Genomic DNA, 20933 nt, shown 5'->3' with positions numbered 1-20933 from the left:
AGGGGGGTCTGATGGGACAGGATCCCGGGGGAGATGGCAGGGGAGTCCGGGGAATCGGAAACGAAGGAGGAAGGCGAGTCCACGCCGCCCACCTCGGCCATCCCAGCCCGCTCGCCGAGGTCGCCCCGTGCTCCAGGGGAGTGAGTTTGCTTTTGGAAGTTCGCAAAAAATACGAAAAGGGATTTGACAGATGCCGAGCTGAGAAGGAAGAAGGGGTTTTGGAGAGGCACGGAAGGCCCAGCTGGGCGGGACTCGGGCTGCTCCCATCGGCTCCCAGCTCCGCCTCGGCCTCCCCGTCACAGCCGCGGCGGGCGGTGGCCTCTGGGAATGTGCTCGAGGGCCGTGGCGTCTTTCTGTGGCCCACGGACAGACGCAGCGGAAGGGATGGGGAACGCCTTGCAGACGGGCTTCCGGGAGGCCGCTGGTCTCTGCCACGCAGGCGGTGTTGGCCAAGAACTCAGACGTCTCTCCCGCACGAGGCTGACCAACGGCGCCTTGTTTATTAGCATCCTGCGAAAGCGGACGTGTACTGTGGGGGGCCGGCCGAGCAGCGTCAGGCCACCTCCCTGTGACGTGAGCCGGTGCAGACACTGCCCTGGGGATCTGGTCCCCGGACAGAGGGCCGGCCTCCCCCTCCCCCTCAGCCTCTTCCCTAGCTCCTCTCGCTCCTCCGAGCTGTGCTCCCAGAACAGGCAGGGAGGCGGCGAGGCAGACGGGCAGCTCTCCCGCTCGGGCTAACAGAGGTCAGAATGGGGACACGTCTGTTGTGAAGAACTCTGTGTCCCCAAGAGGCGCAGGAAGACTCAGGAACACCCATGATTTCGTTCCCAGATTAATCACAGGATACGTTTTAGTTCAACTTTCTCGTTTCTATACTGTCCCAGACCGTTTTTTCTGATAGCCCTTTAGTAGTTTAAAACTCTCTCCTTCCTGCCCCAAGTAAGCGTTATATCAGAAAACGGCGTGAGTACATTTCAAGTTGAACATTCGTTGCTTCTTCCTTAAATTGGCGGGGACTCCCGGGAGAGGTTCCTCACTCTTTACCGCCTACTCCCGGCCTGGCAGAGGCGGGCAAGGCAGCCGCACCGCAGGGTGCCCTGGGCCCGCGGCTGGTCCTGCACCCGCTCCTTAGGCTGTGCTGCCCTCCAGCGGCCAAGACGAAGAAGAGCCAGCTTTTTTCTGGGTTTCCGCCCAGACCTGCGCGACTTAAGCCGTTAACACCTGACCTAGGAAAGTTAGAATGAGCCAAGTTGCGGGGCAGGAGGAAAAAGGGGTTTTATTTCCCGACATCCCCTGCAAAGGAACAGCGCGAATGAGAGAAGAGTCACACCACAGGCCTCTCTGGGGCGTGCAGGGTGACCGGCTGCGTGCCCCTGGCCAGGGCCGCGCCCGCTCCCCCAGGCCCTTAGGGCCAACCCTCAGCTGCTCGGGTGGCCCCTCCCGGGACGCAGATGTCATGTTGCCCAGCTGAGCACTCATGGCTATCTGCAAACAGTGCCTCAGGGGAAAACATCTGACCCTTCCTGTGGCCAAAGCTCTCAAAGGGGCAGTCAATAGGACAGTGATCACAGGCTTGCGGGAGACGTGGTTCTGACTGGGATGGCTGGTGCCCTGACTGGAGGTGGAGCTGCTCCAACCAGCCCCCACCTGCCCCCTGAGGCCTCTGGTCTGCTTCCTGTGTAGGAGGGAGGCCCTGCCCCAAAGGGCAGCACTGGAGGCTGCTGGGCTGCTCAGGGCTCAGAGCCAGGCTGCGGGGGGTGCCGGGGGGAGGTGAGTTGGCTACGAACACGGGCCGTGCTGTCCCTGTGGCTTGTCACATTGTTTCTGGTACTTTCCATGATTTCAGTTCATCACGAATCTCCTTCGACAGTAAGATTTCATCACGGAGCACTGCTGTCTAGATGAACTGGGCTGGTCCAATGAGCAGAAACCTGTCCTTCATCAGGGGCCACTGGGGGCAGTGAGGGCAGCCCTGGAGAGGACACTGTGCTCCGGCCCAGGGCTCTAGAGCCAGCTGTGCCACGGACCTCTCTGGGCTCCAGTTCCTCATCTGCGAATGGTGACGCTGGGCCCGGAGCAGTGGCTGACACACCAATGCATGCCGTGTGACGCGTGCCGTGCAGCCTACCGCGGTGCAGGTCCCTTCTCCCGCCCTCCCTGGGAGACCAGGCACCTCTGATCCTCTTCCTAAACCGGGGTTTGGAAGCCACCGGATCCGACGGTCTGGCTCGCCTCCCTCTCTAGCTGTGTCCTCCTGGGATGGGGCAGAAGCTCTGAACGGTGCGACGGCGACACTTATGAAGAAGCTCTTTTTCTTTCTTACGTTAAACTGCATATACTTCTAAGGCCAAAATCTTTCCATAAAATGGTACAGAACCCGTAAACAGAACAAGGTGCTACTAACTGCCCTGATTATTCATAAGCCAACTGGTGACAAAGATGACGGACAGCCGAAGTTTCCCTGCACATTCATGCTTTTCTTGTCAAAAGGGAGGATTAGACCCAATTCTTGCGTGTCTTACTTCCATTGTTATGCTGTTAGGAAAAAATGTCACTTTTTTATTTTAGATGTCGTTAGACAATTGGCGAAAACGACTGTCCGGAATTCCAAAACTTAAAGTGGTAACGAGATGTGGTCACCGATTTGGTTGACAAGCGCAGGTTCGATGCCTGCTGTGAAGGCCGCTTTGCGGGGAGGGGCGAGGGGCTCACTCGCAGTGGGGCTTGCAGTTTAGTTGGGCAAATCCGGCTAATAAACAAGAGGCAACTAGGGATCAGTACGTTTCAGGGCTGCAGGCCGCTGGCGTTCTCAAGTAATTCCTCCGGGGGTGGCAGAGCCTTCCAGCCCTCCCGCGCCACGCTAGCACATGACTCCCCGTGAAGTACTCAGGCCACGACAGCCTGGCCTCCTCAGCCCTGTGCTGGGCTATGAGGGCCCTGCTCGCTGCTTCGCGCCCGTGGCTCGTGACTCGGCACCTCGCACCGGCTTTGCAGAAATCCCGAGTGGAAGTTATGTCATCGCAGAGTTACCACGGGCGGTGCCAGGAGCCTTGGGGTTACTTGGGGGACGTCAGAGCTGGGACTGCTACTACTGCACATGGTCGAGCACCAGTGAGCAAGATGTCTGCTCAGAAGGGGCCGAAAGCACGGGGAAATCCCGAAAGAAGAGCAGGTGCTCGCGCCGCGGCGAGGGGGCGCTGTGTCGAGCAGGGTGGCATTCGGGATGGAGATGAGGCGAGGGAGGAGGCAGGAGGGTGACACCCCAGCCAGGAGGCCGGCCGTGCCTGCCTTCCCGCCTCCTCTCCACCTCCGGCAGGATGGCTGCGGCCCAGCCACAGGCTTAGCACCCCCTCAGGCACTAAGCTCAACCCTCTCCTTGGGCAGCGAGGACGCAGAAGCGGGGAGCCTCTTACTAAACGGCAAGGTCCACAGCGAGTGCTTTATTTTATCGTCATGCCAAACCCATAAAACATTTACTATATCGCCCCCATTCTTACATACGAAGAAGTTAAAGCTCAGCAACAAGTAAGGACCTGACACGTGGTCACACAGTGGTCACACACGTCTAAAGGCTTTTCCCTCTAGGCCCCAGAACATACGTCAACAGCCCGGTGTTTCGTGGGCACAGGACGGGGTCGCTTGATGCTGCCTGGCTCTGACAGCTGACCCGGTTTGGACAATTAGGCTTCTGCCTCATTCTGAAGAACCGTCCTGTAACTATATCCCAGCCTGTGTCACTCTGAGGCTCAGTCCTGCCCTTGACCAACTGCACCGTCACCCAGCGCGTCTAAGACGAGAGACTTTTCTCGTCCATGCCACACTGTCTCGGCCCCGGGATGGAGGTCCTACTCGTGGCGTCCACCTGCATGCCGCCACTGTCCCGCCGCCACCAGCAGCTGTCCCAGGGACTATTCGTCTTTGTCCCCAGATTCCTCAGAATAGCTGTCATTCCTGTACCAGTCTATTCCTCTCTAGAAGTTTGGCTTTCTGAAAGGAACTGCTTGCCCAGACCACCCCCGACTTCCTGATCCCACAATTTTCCCAAACTCTAGTCTTCTCGTGAGACTTATCTTCCTTCTAGTATTTGGGAATCTGTCTCCCGAATTATTGGTCATCCTATGAGTGGGTGTTTGTCCAGCTCCGCCAGCCCTGCCCTTGGTGAGGCGTCCATGTCAGTCTGGCAGAGGAGTGATGGGAACCAGCACAGGTGCTCTTGAGAAGGGCAGAGCTTGACCTCGTGGGGGTGGGAGGGTGTGTGTGGCAGGCCGTTCACAGTAAGGCGGATTAACGGGGTAGAGCGACATTAAAAACAGTTCTAAATGCCAGGATGAGACGCTTGGATCTGACCCAACAGTGATGAGGAATGGCTATTGGTTCTCAAGCAGCCTGGCGAGATTACGCGGTGTGCAGGATGGACGAGCACGGGCTGGAGATGGAGAAGCTGGGAGGCCATGAAAGCTGCGCAAACACGATGAGAGCGGCTTAGAGTTTATCCCTAATAACCCAGAGGGAGGAGATAACAGACACGATTTTAAGCAAAAACTACAGACTCAGTGAGAGACTGCATTATAGAGAAGCAGAAATCAGGAACAACTGCAGATTCGGAATTAAGGTGCTGGAAAGAAAATTACAATGTTGGGGAAAAGACCCTACAGTGCCAGCCCTCTTTCCAAACGTTTCAGTAACAACGCCAATCGTGTCTGAGAAAGTTACCAGCGGATTCGAGCAGACGGATGTGTTGAAAGCAGATGAGAAAGTAAATGAGAGCTCAGGGCCACGCAGACCCACCGGGGAGGACGTGGGGACAGGCGCCGCGGCTGTGGACGAGGAGCCGTAAGGGAGCTCGAACCCAGTCAGGCCGGAAGCCCACAGCCTTACACGGTGTTCTGGGTCTGGATGGCCAAGGGAGTTACGGATGAGCCGGAGATTCATGTATAAGAAAACCGGCTGCATAACTCGGATGCTGAAGACGCACTGCCGGAGCCGATGCCACGGCGCCTGTGTGAGCATCTCCCAGCTCGCCCCACGCAGGAGCCGCGGGCGCCGTGGCTGCGGCCGAGTCCCTCGGCACCAGGACGCGCTCGACCGCTAAGGTGCTGTCGAAATGCCTCTTTTCCCAGATCGAATTAAATGGCTATCTGAATTAGAGTCTCGGTTGTGTTTAACTCTCATTTTCAACTCTCCTTTCCAAAATGTATCTCATGTGACCAAGAAAAGCAAGCTTTGGTTGTTTCTAAGTCAGTGCCTTCGGCTAGAAAGTGGGGACATTAACACCTGCCTTTTCTTTCTGAGAAGAAAGAGGAATCTTACAACAGGTCAATACGGAATTTACACTTTTCAAAACTGTTCTGAGTGATGACAGATCGCTTATCTCGTTGCGGTTCTTTTAGCCTGGACGGTCGAGGCCACCAGTGTAATTAACTTTCCTATAACTTTGGGACCAGACTAGGCTTCTTTTCGCTCTGATCCTAATTAAAATTCAAAATCGTGATTTGCAAATCAAAAGGCAGGAAGCAAAACATGTGGATCTTTACGACAGGTTCTTTGGTGAGGAGGGAACCTAGATGTGAACTGGCGTCTGCCCAGCAGCACTCCGAGGTCAGTAACCAGCTCAGCACATGTGGATTAAATTTCCAAGGAAAAACACGAAGCTGAAGAAGTGGAAAGTACTTGGCAGGACACGTATCCACATCTGATGAAGGGACATTTTTATGGCGGTTGGCCAAACCCAACAGGCCCCGGGATGAACCCACCCTCACTCCTCACAGTAATAAACTACCCAGTTATCATCAGCACCGTGCTGTGGCCTTCCCAAAGGCATAAGCGACTCCCCCCGCAGAGGCCGACCTGTGCGTGAGGACTCTGTGTGAGTGTGTGTGCGCGCGCGTGCGCACGCTCCGGTGGGTGTGCCTACTACTCGTGACCAGGTCGCTGAAGAAACGGGCCTGCCTATGACATGGGAACACTTTCTGAAGCGCAGGGACAAGTGTGGTGTTGGCGGTACCGTGTTCTCTAAGATCTCTGTCGGAACATGGGTCTCTTTCCTCCATCCTGATGACACCTGCCGCACAATAAAAGCATGAGGCCTTTTCAGTGATTTACCCGTGGTCGCGTGACTGACAAATGCTAGAAGAGAAATTCAGACCCTTGACCGTTTCACTCAAAAGCTCAGATGTTTTCCTCTGCTCCGTGGCCTGCAGAGAGGGGTGCGTGGGGGGAGGCCGGGCGGCCGGCAGGGCGGGCGGCCGGCACAGAACATCGTTCCTGATCCCACGTGTCCAATTCATCCCTGATGGTCAAAGGAGAGGCGTTACACAGTGCTCGGCGAGGAGAGCCAGCCAGCCTCGCGGGGGTCTCAGTGAGCACGGGGGTCGCGGGGCTGGGCCAGGGGACGGCCAGGACGCAAACCCAGAGGCCTGTGACTCACATTGTCAGGCCCTGGGCAGAACGTTCCCACCCGCGGCACCTGTCAAACCTGACAGCGGTCCCAGAGGAGGCCAGCGGGGATGAGGGAGCTGAGTCAGCCCCCGAGAGGCAGACTTGCCATTCTCGAGTTCCTTTCTTCCGGCGAATTCGTTCCTGCATTGTCGGAGGGGGAGGGGAAGAAAAACATACATCACAGGTTTTATTTTCCCTAACGGGGACCAGAAGGGGATCCGATTTTGCCTGCGGGCTCAGACTGCCACGCGTGTGGCGAATGAATTCTGCTCCGTCTCTCTCTCTCTTCTGTCCCGATGAGGCCCCGTCAGAAGTGAGATGAGTCCTACATCACGAGTCCCTGGAGAGCGAGTGGAGCTGTACGCGTAGAGGTGCACTACGGCCTGGGCGTGCACAGAGCGCCATCCGAAGGTCGCAGGGCTGCACGCTGAGGTCTCCCTGTGCAGTGGTTGGGGGCTGGGGAGACCATATCTCCCCACTTTTTGTACTTTCTCAAAAGAGGAAGTTCCTCTCTCCCCAGAGACAGGACAGGACAACGCTCTGGGTGTCCCCCCCGCCACTTCTCCTGTGGGAAGAGTCGCTGATCTGATGGGTGGAGAGCCCCAAAGACACTGGGCCACGATTTCTTCCAAGGACTGTGGTTACTGACTTTAAACAGTGGTCACGGCCGGTCCTTTCTTACTGGCCTCGACTAGTGACTAGCAAGCTGCTTGTGCTTCAATATGCGGGAAGGAAGCGCACGCCTCCTGGAGGCCCAGCGAGGCCTCTGTCCCCCGGGCCGGCTCCCCCACCTGTGAGCGGGGAGTGAGAGGCCGTGAGCTTTAACTGAATAAATGTGGATTCCTGGAAGACAAGGCAGTGCTACTTCAGCTTCAGGTCCAAGTCACACGGTCCAGCCCACCCCCACTGTGAGGACAGTGATAACTTGAAGTTCAGACCTCAAAGGCTGGCGGGTGTCTGAGTGCCACCCTTGCGGGAACAGCAGGGGCCTGAGAGGCGGGCCATCAGCAGGTCTGGCTCCCTGTTCCTGAGTCATGGGTTTGCTTTGCGGTTTTCTTCCCTTTCTGCTTAAAAGGACCACAGCGAGTATCTGCCGATTGATTGGGGCACGTTACTGAACAGCAGCTGGCGTTTACAGTCACCTACCTGAGCCCAAACGGCTGGCCCCAGGCACCGCGCAGCCCCGGAGGTCGGGCCTCCCCAGCTCCGCGTCGAGTGGCCTGTTGTATTTTAAGCGAAGGGCGAGGAGGAAGAGGAAATGGCCCTGAGGGGACCCCTCGCGGGCCCCAGGAAGTGCTCCGTCCCCACCCCGGGCCAGCTTTCCGCCAGCTCTGGGAGGGCCGTGCTGGCAGGTGGCACAGGCCCTCAGGGGCCTAGACAAAGGAAAGGTCCCCTGAGCTCCCCCGAGAGAGGCGAAGGTCACATTACTGACCGGCTGCTCTGTCCACTCACTCACTGACGGGGGCGGAGCCCGCACTCCCCACCACGGGGCCTGGAGGGAGTCCCCGCCCTACCTGCTCTCCCAGCCATGAAGGAGGCTTCTTAGCTTTTGCCCCATCTGTCTAACTCTGGCCTATTTCTTAATTGGTCCAGAAATCAAAAGAGGGAGAAGATGATTAATCATCGCCCTACGATTTCAGAGCAGGCTCATCACATCGAAATGATTCTTGGAATATTCCTTCGTGCAGACAGGCTCCCATCACGTAGATTTTCGGTGACTGTCGATGGGCAGTCAGAGGTGACAGTCCTCAACGGGTTTCCGCTACACAACTAGCTGGAGAACCACCGGCCACAGGATGGGGACAGGGAGATGCCCAAGCAGAAGGCCTGTTTCCACACAGAGGTGGTCAGTGGAGGCAGGCTGGGCTTGGCTAAGATTCTCAAGAAGCTTGGGGTTTCCCTTCACACCTCATACACACAGATGGGCAAACAAGGTCGCCAGCCGCACGCCACACAGTGTCACTTCAATGACCGAATCCCAGAAACTTTCTGAAGCAAACATAACTAAGTGTGTGCTCGACCATAACGAAATCAGAAACCATCAACGCATTTAACACTGAGCAACAGCTTCCTGTGCACGCTTTACGTGGCATTCGGGGACTTCAAGCGAAGGCCCCGTGTAATCCTTGTTTTCAAAACATGCTCTTGGTAACCAAATAAACTCCCTTGCTCATGCAGTCTCAGAACCATCCACCGAGCCCCGCCCCGATGCTGCAGCCCTCTGTGTGGGCAGTAACTGGATAGCGCAAGCCAGTTTTCTCCCAGGACCCCTCCCTCCAGGTTCTAACACAAGGCGAGGCGGTCTGCACAGGGCAGTGTATTCGTCTATTACTCACCAGCACATCTGTGATCAGAGAGCGGGGGGTGGTTAGGGTCGACGCATGCTTCCTATCCCAGACAGGAATCCAGTTACAAAAAGGCACACAGTTAATAAAACAGAGGGAAGCAGAGCCTCTTCCTGTGTTCCTCGGTGTACTGAGCAGCGAGGGGCAGAATCGGTCCCTGGGGCTGTCGTGGGTCCTGACCAGAAACAGCCAAGCGGCTGGGCTGCTGGCTGGCGTGACCGGAGCACAACCCCTGGGAATTTCTCGGGAAAGCATCGGCTTACCGGCATTTGCTCCCACTGAACTGTGAGCACCTTGGGGCGTAAGTGCAGGTGATTCCTAGGAGTTTGTGCCTGGTACACAGTGCACGTTGACATCTAGCTGCTAAGTGCATGAAGTCTGTTGGTGATTCACAATTCAGTGAACCAGAGTTCACGAGCTGCTTTTGCTGGGTGAACAATGCATACGGGTGACAAGCACATCCCCAGGGGGGCCTAACGATGGTCATTAATTGTCATCAGTGTTGAAGAGAAGCCCCGGAGAGAATGGACAGAAATGGCCCCCGATGTTGTGAATTTCAAGTGGGCGAAAGCCCCCCATCTCGCCCGCACGCTGAGCACCCGGTACCTAGTGTGAAGTCCGGGACTTTTCCACAAGGCTGCTTCATTCCGCTCTACTCTGCCTTCCAAGAAGGGTCTCACCCAAGATCAGTTTTGTTGCCATTTCTACGAGTTTGTCATGCTTTAAAAAATAACTGATATTTTACCAAAAAAAAAGTGACAACCTGTAATCAACCTCTAAATAAACAATTACTTCCATAGATTAGTGATTCTGTAGAAAGAACTCTCAGAACTTCATAAAACCTCGAAGACGGCAGAAAATCTCGAATCGCGAGGACACATGCTCCTTTGGCTTCGGGCCCGGGAGACTTGACTGCTGGGACTTTCCGAGCGGGTCGCTGTTACACTGGCCTCCACCCGCCAGTGAGCGTCCACGGCGACCGTGGTGGATGAAAGGCTGGCCTTCCCCTCCAGACGCAGGATGAGGCGCCCCAGGCCAGGGCCCCCTTTGGGCAGCAGAGGGCAGTGGCAGCGCTGCTGATGGATCATGTCAACTTTTTATCATGACCTGGAGAGAACGGTTTCCTTCCTCCCAACTGCATTTTCCATTTTAAACACCGCACGTGTAAGTGGTTTGAAGGACAATACATTTTTAGTCTCAGATGCATTTTCAGAGCCATATAAACTGTTTACAAAGTACAATGAAATGTCTACCTAGCATTTCAGGGACTTAGAGTTCAGGTTACTGTAACAGAACGATGTTTTGCAGGGCACTACAGAGTGCCCCTGCTCCCGAGCTTGCCCACGCGGTGCAGGAGACACTAAGCCAGAGGGAACCTTCCAGAGACCAGGCTGTCTCTGTCAGCATGGAGCGAAGGGCTGCCAGGGGTCCTTGAGGTCAGCTAATGCCCCGGGCCCTCTCTCTGCGCGACCTGGAAAGGTGCTGGGTTCTCTTGCCTGGGCGGAGGCCAAGGCCAGGACCGCGGCCTCCTCCCTCCTCTCGTGTGGAGTTCCGTCTCCCACGCCTCATCCCACAGGACTGAGCAGGCAGACTTCCGGCCGCCGACGTCCCCCGCAGGGTTCAGAGGTCCGGGAATGCCCTCTTGGGAATACAGTAGTGTTCAAAACCAGTCGGATCTTGTTTTGCGAAATTCGTTTCTGACTTTGAAAGGAACGCCCCCACAGGGAGGAGAAAATAAAGCCAGTGACCTCGTACATTCGAAATTTTTAAATGTTCTCTACCGACAGCAAATTCAGGTTTCGCGTTTTTCGGAAGTCGATCCTCGTCACCCCTCGAAGCAAACCCCAGGACTCAGGTCGAGGAGCTGGTCTCCTCAGCTCAGCACACCCAGCGGGCCGGCCCCCTTCTTGCTGGGCGAGCCCCAGCCCTGCGGCCTGCCGAGGTATCTCACCAAATGGCGCTGCTCCTGGCCAAGATGCTGTCTTAGCTGGGAGCTTCTGAAGCCTGGGCTTCGATCTGGAAAACGTCACTCACTTTTCCTACTGACTTAGGAACGTCAACACGGGACGGTTTGATGGCGCACAGGAAAACCACGACATCTGGGAGGGAAGTCAGCTCGGTGGCGAAGCCGGGGCACAGCTGGCCCTCGCGGCTTCCCTGAGACGATCTCCCTGTGGACTTGGCTGCTGGGTCTGGAACACACGAGCTCTGCCCGCCTTAGCAAGGCCAGGGGCCTCCAGTGACACCCTCCTGACCCGAGGCAACGTCTTCCCTCTCAAAGAACACGCGCCCCCTCTCATTTCCACCGGCAGCTCGGCCTCGGCCCGCCTGCTGCTGCCGAGTCTGCGCTCCTCCCGCCGCCCCGGCTGAGGACGCCCAGAGCAGACTCTCCGAGGGAGCGCGCCCCGCGCCCTCGGAACCGGTGACCTTCTTCGGAAGACGGCGGGTCAGACGTTAGGCTTCTCACCCGAATCGGACATCTGTGGATTAGCCGTGGGCCCACGTCACGCCACGCTATGGCCGAGGCTGGAGGTGCACGGGCCGGACCACCCTTTCGGTAGAAGGGTCTTCTTCTCACAGCCAAGCCAAGGGGGACCTGTCCCCAAGAAACCCCCGTGTCTCAGGTCAGTTAAATGCTGGCGTCTTACGACTTCTTGAGACGATGGTTAATGGCTCAGGGCATCATCCAGAGGTGTGTGAAAACCACAGGGGAAAACGCGGACCTGTCTGTACAGAGAATACCAGGCTCTGTTCGGGAAGCCTGTTCCCCAGCGGGAAGTGGTTCTGCAGAAACGCGCGTTGTCGGGGGGGCGTCCCCGTGGGCCTTCAGCCGGGCCAGCCAGGGAAGCCACAGAGCCTCGGCTGAGTTTCTTTTCTCGCGCCTGAAATGTGCCCCCGCCCATCAAGGATTAGGCTGGGGCGCGCCAGGCTGGTCCGGAAACCACAGCGGGAGTCCCAGAACCCAGGCTCCTGGGCTCACCCTGCACAACAGGGAGGAGCCGTCTGTTTGGAGCCCGGCCTCGGAGGTGTCAGAGCGAAGGGTCACTGCGGAGGACAGGGCGGCTCAGCGTAGTGACAGGGCCCCTCCGTAAGGCTGTCCCCTGGAGAGGAGAGAGGGGGGCCGGACAGAAGGGAGGGGTGAGGAAGGAGAGATGGGGAGGAGATGGGCAGCACGCGCCGAGTGGCGGTGACGACAGGCCCGAGGCCCGGCCCAACAGTCGTACCTGCCGAGGGGACAGGGTCGGGTCAGGGTTCAGACTTAGCCCCCGGGAGTCCCCGCACGCCTGGACCTTACTGAGCAGGCGGAGCGAGGTCGACCACTGTCACCATTAGTGTTTGCTTTTGCTTTTTAAGTAACTGGATAGGAGGGAGGGAAGGACGTGCCTATGGTGAAGCTCCTCGAACGCGGCCGTTTCGCTCGCTCACCGTTGCGAGCGCGTGGGGGAGGCTGTCCTCTACCACAGGGGCCTGACCCCCGGGCTGCGGACCGGTACCGGGGCCCGTGTCCTGTTAGGAACCGGCCCAAGCAAGCGAAGCTCCGTGTCCGCAGCCGCTCCCCACGCTGGCGCCAGCATCTCAGCCCCACCTCAGACCATCAGGCGTCAGATTCCCACAGGAGCACCGGTCCCTGGTGCCAAACGGCTTGGGGACCGCTGCGCTACAAGCCCCGGGCGGATTCAGGTACTATGAGACCCCGTCCGTCTCCTTGGCCCACATCGGTAGAGCCTACACTCCCGGGACGAGCGGGGTCACCATTCGTCCAGGCCGCACAAGGGGAGCGGGGCGGGCCCTGCACCCTGGCTTTGGGTTGCTTCGTCCCAAAGAAGCGGTGGTATTTTTTTTTAGTTTCACATAATGCTCCATGTGAACCAATAGCAGCTCTGGGTCCAGTCCGAATCCCCCACAGCCCTTTACGACTGTGACCAAACCCTCCAGCCCCCCACGCTGGCTTCCCTTCTCCAGACACGACTGCAGAGAATCGGCCCCCGCCCGCACCCCCAGGACCTGGGTAGGAGCGAGCTGTGCCCCAGCACACGATCCCAACAGCCTGGCCTAGCTGCTGACCACCCAGGAACTGAAAAGGGCGGGACGCTGCCTCTTCCCTCCCTGGAGACCGCACGCCTCACCTGCTGGAGCGCGGGGCTTGGGGAGCTGGAGGGAAGACGGTGACTTCTCAAACCAACCACACTTCCCTGTTCTCCGTCATGCCGGCCGCCCCAGGGAATGGCGGAGGAGTCCCTCAGTCTGTCGCACCCACATTCCTCCGCCTATCCCTCTGTCAGACCTGGCTTCCCGGATCTGGAGCCCACCCCAGGGCCTGTCGCTGTCTACCCCTGCGGCGTACGTCCCTTAGGACGGCACCTGTCCCATCTGGTACGGTTTTGTCCCCAGCACCCGGAACAGCACCTGGCACCTGGCAGACATCCAGCAAACGTGGCTGAACAAACGTGTGAACAGAGGGACCAGCGTGGACTCCACAATGCCAAGGCCCCTGGCCTGAGCCCCGTGGGGTTTAGGGACAAACAGAACGGGCCTGGATCTGACCTCCGAGAAAAGAACGGCATTATCCTAACAGAACGGAGGGGGAGAGCGCCCCAGAGAGGAGAAGTCTGGGCGTCTGTGGGCGAAGCCGCCGTGAGCGGCCCGCGGATGGGGGGCCAGAGACTCCTAGCAGGAAAGCGCCCTCTGTCGTTGGAAGTTTATTGCTGAGCTCTCTCTCCCATGACCCCAAAACTCTCAGCTCAACTTTCGAAACATACGATCAGTTGTTTTCATGATTGCTTCGTGTGGGAGGAAGAGAGGCCGCGGGGGTGTGGGAGAGAATGGGGAGAAGGAGCCGTGCCCCAAGCTGGAGTTTATGTGAGGACAGAGATAAAGGAACAGCTACCAGACGCCGGGGACGGCGGGGGCGGGAAGTGGGAGCGGAGCTGCCCGCCAGCAGGACGGCGACGCGGGGCGCGCCTCGGCCTGCCAACGGACACGGAACGGGAGCCCTGCGTCGCCAACGCTCCAGGCCTCAAGGGGCCAGGTGGTCCCGGCTCACACCCGGGCACGCTATGCATCGCGCCGCAGCTGAGGTCCCCGGTCTGCGACCCTTCCGACTGAGTTCCTGGAAGGCGGGGGTTTTCGCATGCGTGAGCGCTCCCGTATCTACCGTGGTGTCCACCGGACGACAGAAACTGCGTCGAACGAAGGGGTGATCGGCTTTGTCACAGATCTGCATTAAGAACTGCCTACGATCAATGAAAAAAGCCACATGGGAGACAGGGTAGAAGGAAGAGAGAGAGGTAGAGACAGAGACCGAGACGGAGAGGGACGGAGGGAGGGACCGAAGGGAGAGTCGGAGTGGAACCCTGACACACGGCACTCGAAGGCGTCCTCACCGCTGACCTGCCCCGTAGCCCTGACAGGACCCTCCTTGGCACCTGCTCGGGACTCCAGCTTTAGGTTGGGTGGAGCCAAAAGCCTGGGGGGTGGCCTTCTTGGGTGGTCCCCCCTCATGCAAAGGCTGCACTTCCATCTCCCATCCTGGGGACAGCATGTGTCCCGGCCAGCAGGACATTAGAAGCATTCACATTTCAGGGCCAGGAGGTACCCAGGACGTCCTGGCCGCTATGTTGCTGTGAGTTTGCCTAGAGGCTTCATCTTGCTTAGAAATGAATAACAGGTTTCCTGACCTTTATGCAAAACGCTAACGTAAGCTGTTAGGTCACGGGACCTGGGGTGCATCTCTGCAATAAAGGCTCTACAGACAACGAATAAATCGCCACATTTCAGAACGCTAATTTTAAAAAGTTAGTTGATCCCCATGTCCCTGTGTATTCGATCAATTGACAGAAAGAAGTAAAATCGGATGTTTACAAAAAAGTTAAAGATGCAAAACTTAAAAAAATTTTGGTACCAGGCCTAAATACATGAAGATCCAAATGTTGTGAGTTTTCCTTGTTATTGCACACGTATTAGGCATTGAAACAGCAATTACTGATACTGCGGATCCGTGAGTCGGGCGCCATGGTTTTCCGTCTGGTGGCCTGTACGACTGTGCCCGTAAACGGGATTACCCCTCCTCTGACATTACAGATAGGGTTAAGGTGTAGTTTTTGCTAGATGAAAACGCGCTTAAATAAGACAGAATCTCCTGTCTGCACGCTCGCTGCCAGGGCCTCACGGGGCGGGCGCTGCCCACAGTGCCCGGCGGAGAGTCGCCGGCTCTGGCGCAGGGAGGCGCTCCCTCGCCGAGGGCGCCGTGAGTGCTTCTCTCAGACTAACACAGCCACGGATTCGTTCTCACGTATGCTTGTCTCTCATCCTCTACCCTACTTTCAAAAATGTCCTCTCCTTTCCTTCTCTCTTCATGTGATGGGGCAAAAGCCACCACCACGAGGCCAGCTCGGTTGTGTGTGGCTGTGACACGGGTGGTTCTCACGCGATGCTGCACCCACCATTTCACCTGCCCCTCAGTTTAGACGCCCTCAGACCCTGGACATCACAGACGGTTTGCATTCCTCAAGGCCAGGATCATGGCTACGGGTAGTAGGGAGAAAAGTGCCTGTCATTCTCCAGAGATGTGACCTGCCAACAAAATGTGGATAAGCTCAAGAAACCATTTCCAAACATGGACACAGGACTGGGTCAGTTTGGGGCAGATGGAAGCTTTTGCCAGTTCTTAATTTTGCCAATTCAGCCAGCTGAGTTCTCAACCACTCAACACAGGATGAAAGGGAAGAAAATAACTTCTATTTCCAACAAGTTTGACCTTTTAGAAATGATCAAAGCTTTTCCTAATAAGTAAAACAGAAAGATGAGGGATCGGAGGGTTACCCAGGAACCCTGTACGGCCATGGAAATTTCATGGTGGGGTTGAATTTTTAGAAAGGAAGAACTGGATATTGCATGGCCTTCTCCGTTTGTAGGTACTTCTTTAGAGCTATACTGATTTTTGTCTCACCAGAAAACGTCGAGCTCTTCGCTGATGATTGGAAAGGACATGTACCCCCAACACAAAAGCACAAAACATTCTAAAACTCTACTAACAGCGCTTCCTTTGAAAGGGGCATCTCCTATCAGTCCACGCCTTGGGCTTCAGAGACGGGTTGGTGGTGTTTTCCTGGCACTTCTCTAACCAGCTTTTCTCTGTTTCCCTGACGACCCCTCTTCCTCCTCCTCTCCTAGCAGCAGGTCCTCCCAGGGCAAAGCAACCCCTCAGTGGGCTCCTTGCACCCCGGGCCCCGCCCACTGCTGCCCAACCCACCACCACGTGGTCACCAGACCCCTCCCGCCTGAAAGCCAGTCCTGTCCGCAGAACAACAGGTTCAAAGGTAAAGTGACATCTTTTCTAGGACCAAGGTCCTGACTTCTCCTTCTGTCAGTGCAGCGAACACGTTCGCGGAAGCAGCACCCAGAGCGACGCTGCCAGACGCCGACACGGGCTGGACAGACGCCCGCCGTCCCGGGGAGCCGCTGCTTCGCCTTCGGCACCAAACGTTTCACGAGTGACTCGATTCACCGCTCTGGGGGCTGACGGCGGCCGTGAACGGCCAAGATCTTAGAGGCACTCACGGTTTCAGAGGGAAAAAGCCAACAATAAACACACAAACATGTAACATCAAGTACCAACCGAAGGTGAACGTAGGCTGATGGGACAGAGCGGCTGGGCAGGCCGGCGGGGACAGCCCTGGACGGGGACGTGTTCTCTGAGGAGGCGGAATCTGGATTGACACCTGGGCAGTGCAGACACAGAGGTGCAGAGATCCAGGAAGAGGATGCTCCAACCCGAAGGGCGAGCACGCCGAGATGCTCTGGGGCGGGGACCGGCGTGACGGACTTGAGGAGGTGCAGAGGGCGTGAGGCATCCGAGGGTGGCCGCCAGGCACCCTGACATCCGGGGCCAGGCGACTCTGTGCCGTGGGGGCTGCTCTGTGCGGGGCAGGGTGCCCGGCAGCGTTTCTGGGCTCTGCCACCAGATGCCGGCTGGCTCTTTCTCAGTGACCACCAAAACGTGTCTCCGGAAATCGCCAACTGTCCTTGGGGGCGGAGGCAAAGGAGCCTCCAGCCAAGGACCGCCTTGCGGGCTCAGGTGAGAAGCATAAGGGAGGCAGTCGGGAGGCAGTCAGGATGCTCGGGGCAGAGCGTGGAGAGATCTGAGTCACGCTGTAGGACGCCCAGGCTGGCAGTGCGGACACACACAAGAGCAGAGGCAGGGAGGGCTTCGGAAGGCGGCCGCCAAGGGGGTCCACCCAGGCATCAGGCGTGGGGTGTCGGGGGGCAGGTGAGCATCAGGCATGACACCTAGTTCTTCACAGGAGCCGACCGCAGCTGGGCCCGTGTCCAGTGCCTGAGGTGGTGCCAGGCACGGATGGGGAGACCCGGGGACAGACCCGGGAGCCCGGCGCTGGACGGCTCTCGTTAGCCGTGCCAGGTGTGGGGTGTCTATCCGACACACGAGGGCAGTCACGTGTGTGAACGTGGCCTCTGAGGAGGGGTCAGGGCTGGAGGCCTGAATCCATGCGTGGACTCTGCAGACGAAGGGCAGAGGGGTCACCCCATGCATTAGGTTCCCCTCCCCCATTAGGTGACTTCGGACGGGGGGCTGAACACAATGGAAACTTGTTCTCTCACAGTCTGGAGGCCAGAAGCCCAAAATCCAAGTTGTCTGTGGGGCTGCGCCCTCTGGGGACTCGGGGGCCTGCTCCTCGCCTCCCCTGGCTGCGGTGGCTGCAGTGATCCTCGGCTGTGGCCTCTGGCCGCATGGCTTCAAGTGCTGCCTCTGGGGTCACACTGCCTCCTCCAGTCCTGTGTGTCGAATTGCCCCTGTGCTTCTCTTCTGAGGACATCTGTCACTGGGCCTAGCGCCCGTCTGAATAATCCCGACGATCTCTTCATCTCAATTCCTTAACCTCTTTGGGGCACCATCCGGCCCACGATGCTTAGAGAGAGAGAGGAGAGAAGAGAAAAGGCCCCTCCCCCAACGCTCCAGGATAGTGCACTGGGGACCCCAACAGACCGAAGTCGGAAGAGAGGGAAGGGCGAGGACAGAGAGGCCGGACGGCGGCGGGCACAGGTGGCCAGAGAGAGGGCTGCCCGGGCTCCTGTTTCTTTCGTATCTCTCCTGTTTCTTTACACTAGACTTGTCCCAGAGAAGTTTCCGAGATGCTCCTTGAGTGAAAATGAACGTTTGCCGCGATCTGAAGAAGCGCATCGTCTGTGCCATCAGGCTGCCTCGGCGTCGCTGGAGAGGCTCAGGGGTAACGCCCGCTCCTTCGTGCTTTAGGTGAGCGCACGGAGAGGGAGAGGGTTTTGTTTGACCCCATGTGACGACAACAGTAACCATCACTCGCGTTTTCATTCTTCACTCTCAAGCCACAGAGGGCTAACATTTGAAACCTATTTAGCAAATAGGACTTGCAGCAGACTTCCAGAGTTCAAGTTAGGGTGCCAGCCTCTGCCTGGCCACCGAACTGAAGGACTGGAGAATGAGGATTCGAGGCGCCGGCTTCCTCTGACGCCGTGCTGTGGCCACGGGAAACATACCTTGGTGACGCAATTAATTCTTCGCTCCTGGGGAAAATATACTCCCTGTCTTTTCATAAAAATAATAGATTATGTGTTACCCACAACAACTTTATAGTCAACATATGTCAGCTTTACCTACAGATGAACACGCATATCCCGAAATCCTTTAAATAGAAACATATCATGGAGGGTCAAAGCGTCATATGTCTTGCAACACAAACATCAATACCTGGGAGAAATGCATTTTAAATCAAAGTGAAATTAAATGTCTGATCGCAGAATACAGGCACACTGGTGATTTTGGTTTTGATTTTTTTTTCGGGTGTCGCTCCCTTAGTGGCTGTCCGGGCACTCTAGGGCGTAACCTTCAAACACTCTAGGGGGAGCAGTTTGAGAGGAAATTTCAACTTTACTTCCAACAAAGTCAGCTTGAAGGAAAACGAGGACTGAAGCCGTCTGTTCCCTGAGATGACTGGAGACCGCGCGAGGAGGTGCAGAGGGTGTTACATAGTGTCCCCCAAGACACGCGACTGTGGACAAGTTGTAGCCACTTCTCCCGAGAAGACACACAAACGGCCAACAGATGTATTTAAGGACACTCGACTTTACTAGCTATTTGGGAAACGCAAATCAAAACCACAGTGAGATACCACCTCACGCCTGTCAGAACGGCTATTATCAACAGGACTACCGAACGACACAGCAACCCCTCTTCTGGGTATCTACCCCAGAAGTTTGAGAACACTTATCCGTAAAGATATACGCACCCTGATGTTCACTGCAGCACGATTCACGGGGCCAAGACATGGAAACATGCAGAGTGCCCTTGGATGACAGATGGCTGCATAAAGCTGTGGCACATACGTACGGTGGAATATCCCTCATCCCTAGGAAAGGTGAAAAACTGCCCTTTACGACAACATGGATGGGTCTTGAGATTATCACACTAAACAAAATAAGTCAGATGGAAAAAGTCGAGAACTCTGTGATTTTGCTCATATGTGGGATATAAAACTGAAACAACAAACAAACAATACAAACAAACAAACACACACAAACTCACAAAGACAACTGTGAGGCAGAAAAAGATAAATGGGGTCAAATATATGGTGACGGAAGATGTGACGTTGGGTGGTGAACACACAATGCCACGCACAGATGATATTACAGAATTGTATAGCTGAAACATATCATTTTATTAACCAATGTCACCCTAATAAATTTAATTAACAAAACAAATCTTAGGGCAGAGGTATTGGGAACCCTCATCTCCACCCCGGGAGAGGGGTTAGAAATTGCAGTCTTGTGCTTATGACCCCCTCTCCTCTATTCCTACCCCGACTCCTTCCTGTCACAAGTCCTAAGATGTGAACAAAAAAACAGTCCTGCTGGTTGGGGCTTTAGGCCTCTCAAGCAAGTACGACATATAGTAAATAACGGACCAGTCCATTAATTAGCTTGGTGTAGAAAGTTGAGGAAAAGCACATTTAAGTATAACTTAAAATTGGAGGATTTAAAGTAATACGACACATCTCAAAACGTTTGAGATTAAATATCACTCGCACTTTGCTGGCGTTAACCAATTCCCTCCCCCCACCCGCCCACACACACACGTGCGTACCCCTACACGCGCACACACATACGTGCGTACCCCCATACACACACACGCACGCGTACCCGAACCAATGTTCTGAGTTAAGTATTTGGATGGGTAATGTGGACTGATGGAAACATAATAAACCACGTATATTTTTGAGATGCGAAAAGGTTGAAAACAATGCCTACTGTTCAAGAATGCTAACAGTGAACTGAAAAGTGCCTTGAAAAATAAAAGTTAAAGCAGAAAGAGCGTCAGGAGTGGCTGAGGCTAAGAAACGGGGCGCAGCTTGCCAAAAGTCGAAAGTTCAACAAGCAGCTCTTTGATGGGACTAGAGAACTCGCTCATCTCTGCACTGAGTTCGCTACAGAACCGGCGGGGGGCGGGGGGGGGGCCGTATTGGCAAGAAAAGCGGCAGCTATTCTTGGCTTTTCCCGTCGGGCTCTGACCGGAAGGAGCAGCCATGGGTTCCAGTCCAGGCTCCGTGACCTCGCTGTGCGACCGAAACAAGTCCTCGCCCCTCTGAGGCCCTCCCTCCCTCACCGTCTGCAAAACAGGAGTAGTGAACGCTCCGGCTCATTCACAGGCTCTTATTAGGATAACGCACGTGAGTATCAGATGTGTAAGGTCTCTGAAGGCGCTTAAAGGTGCAAGTCATTTCATCGCGTAGTCAAAGGAAGCTGAGACTTTCTGACGCTACTCTGTCCTCATAAGCAGCTAGGATGGTCGCCGTTCTTCCCATGAGACCTCCTTAAATAAAATAACAATCAGAGGAGCTGGCCTGCGTTCACCGAGTCCCACGAGCAGCGTTTAAGAATAATGTTTGGTAGAGGGCCATTATTGCCATCTTCGCAGATGACAAAGTCCAGTCCAGGGGGCTAAATGGCTTTCCAAGTCACAGTTCTGACACACGGAGGAGCGGGGCTGGAATCCGGATGTGACTCCCAAGCTCGCATTCCCACACAGTCCACACCGAGGGTCGAGGGCTGCGGGACGCGCCCCGATGCACAGCAAGTCAGCTGACAGACCCCGGCCTCGCA

At 56.2% G+C, this 20933-nt stretch overlaps 1 protein-coding gene and 1 long non-coding RNA gene across 2 annotated transcripts in view; one reads left to right on the top strand and one right to left on the bottom strand.

The window, feature by feature from the left end:
* SYNPO2 (synaptopodin 2) overlaps positions 1-20933 on the bottom strand; it is a 133146-nt gene that overhangs the window by 59555 nt on the left and 52658 nt on the right. The gene's annotated exons all lie outside the window — the stretch shown is intronic.
* On the top strand, positions 15963-18583 carry LOC120616204 (uncharacterized). The gene is made up of 2 exons (XR_005656520.1): positions 15963-16102; positions 17910-18583. It is a non-coding gene; the product is annotated as an uncharacterized LOC120616204 (long non-coding RNA).

The sequence above is a fragment of the Pteropus medius genome, unplaced genomic scaffold (assembly GCF_902729225.1).
Source record: "Pteropus medius unplaced genomic scaffold, Ma_sr-lr_union100, whole genome shotgun sequence".
NCBI classification, from domain to species: Eukaryota; Metazoa; Chordata; class Mammalia; order Chiroptera; family Pteropodidae; genus Pteropus; species Pteropus medius.
The sequence above is the reverse complement of the archived record's forward strand: the minus strand, read 5'-3'. Positions and strand labels throughout refer to the sequence as shown.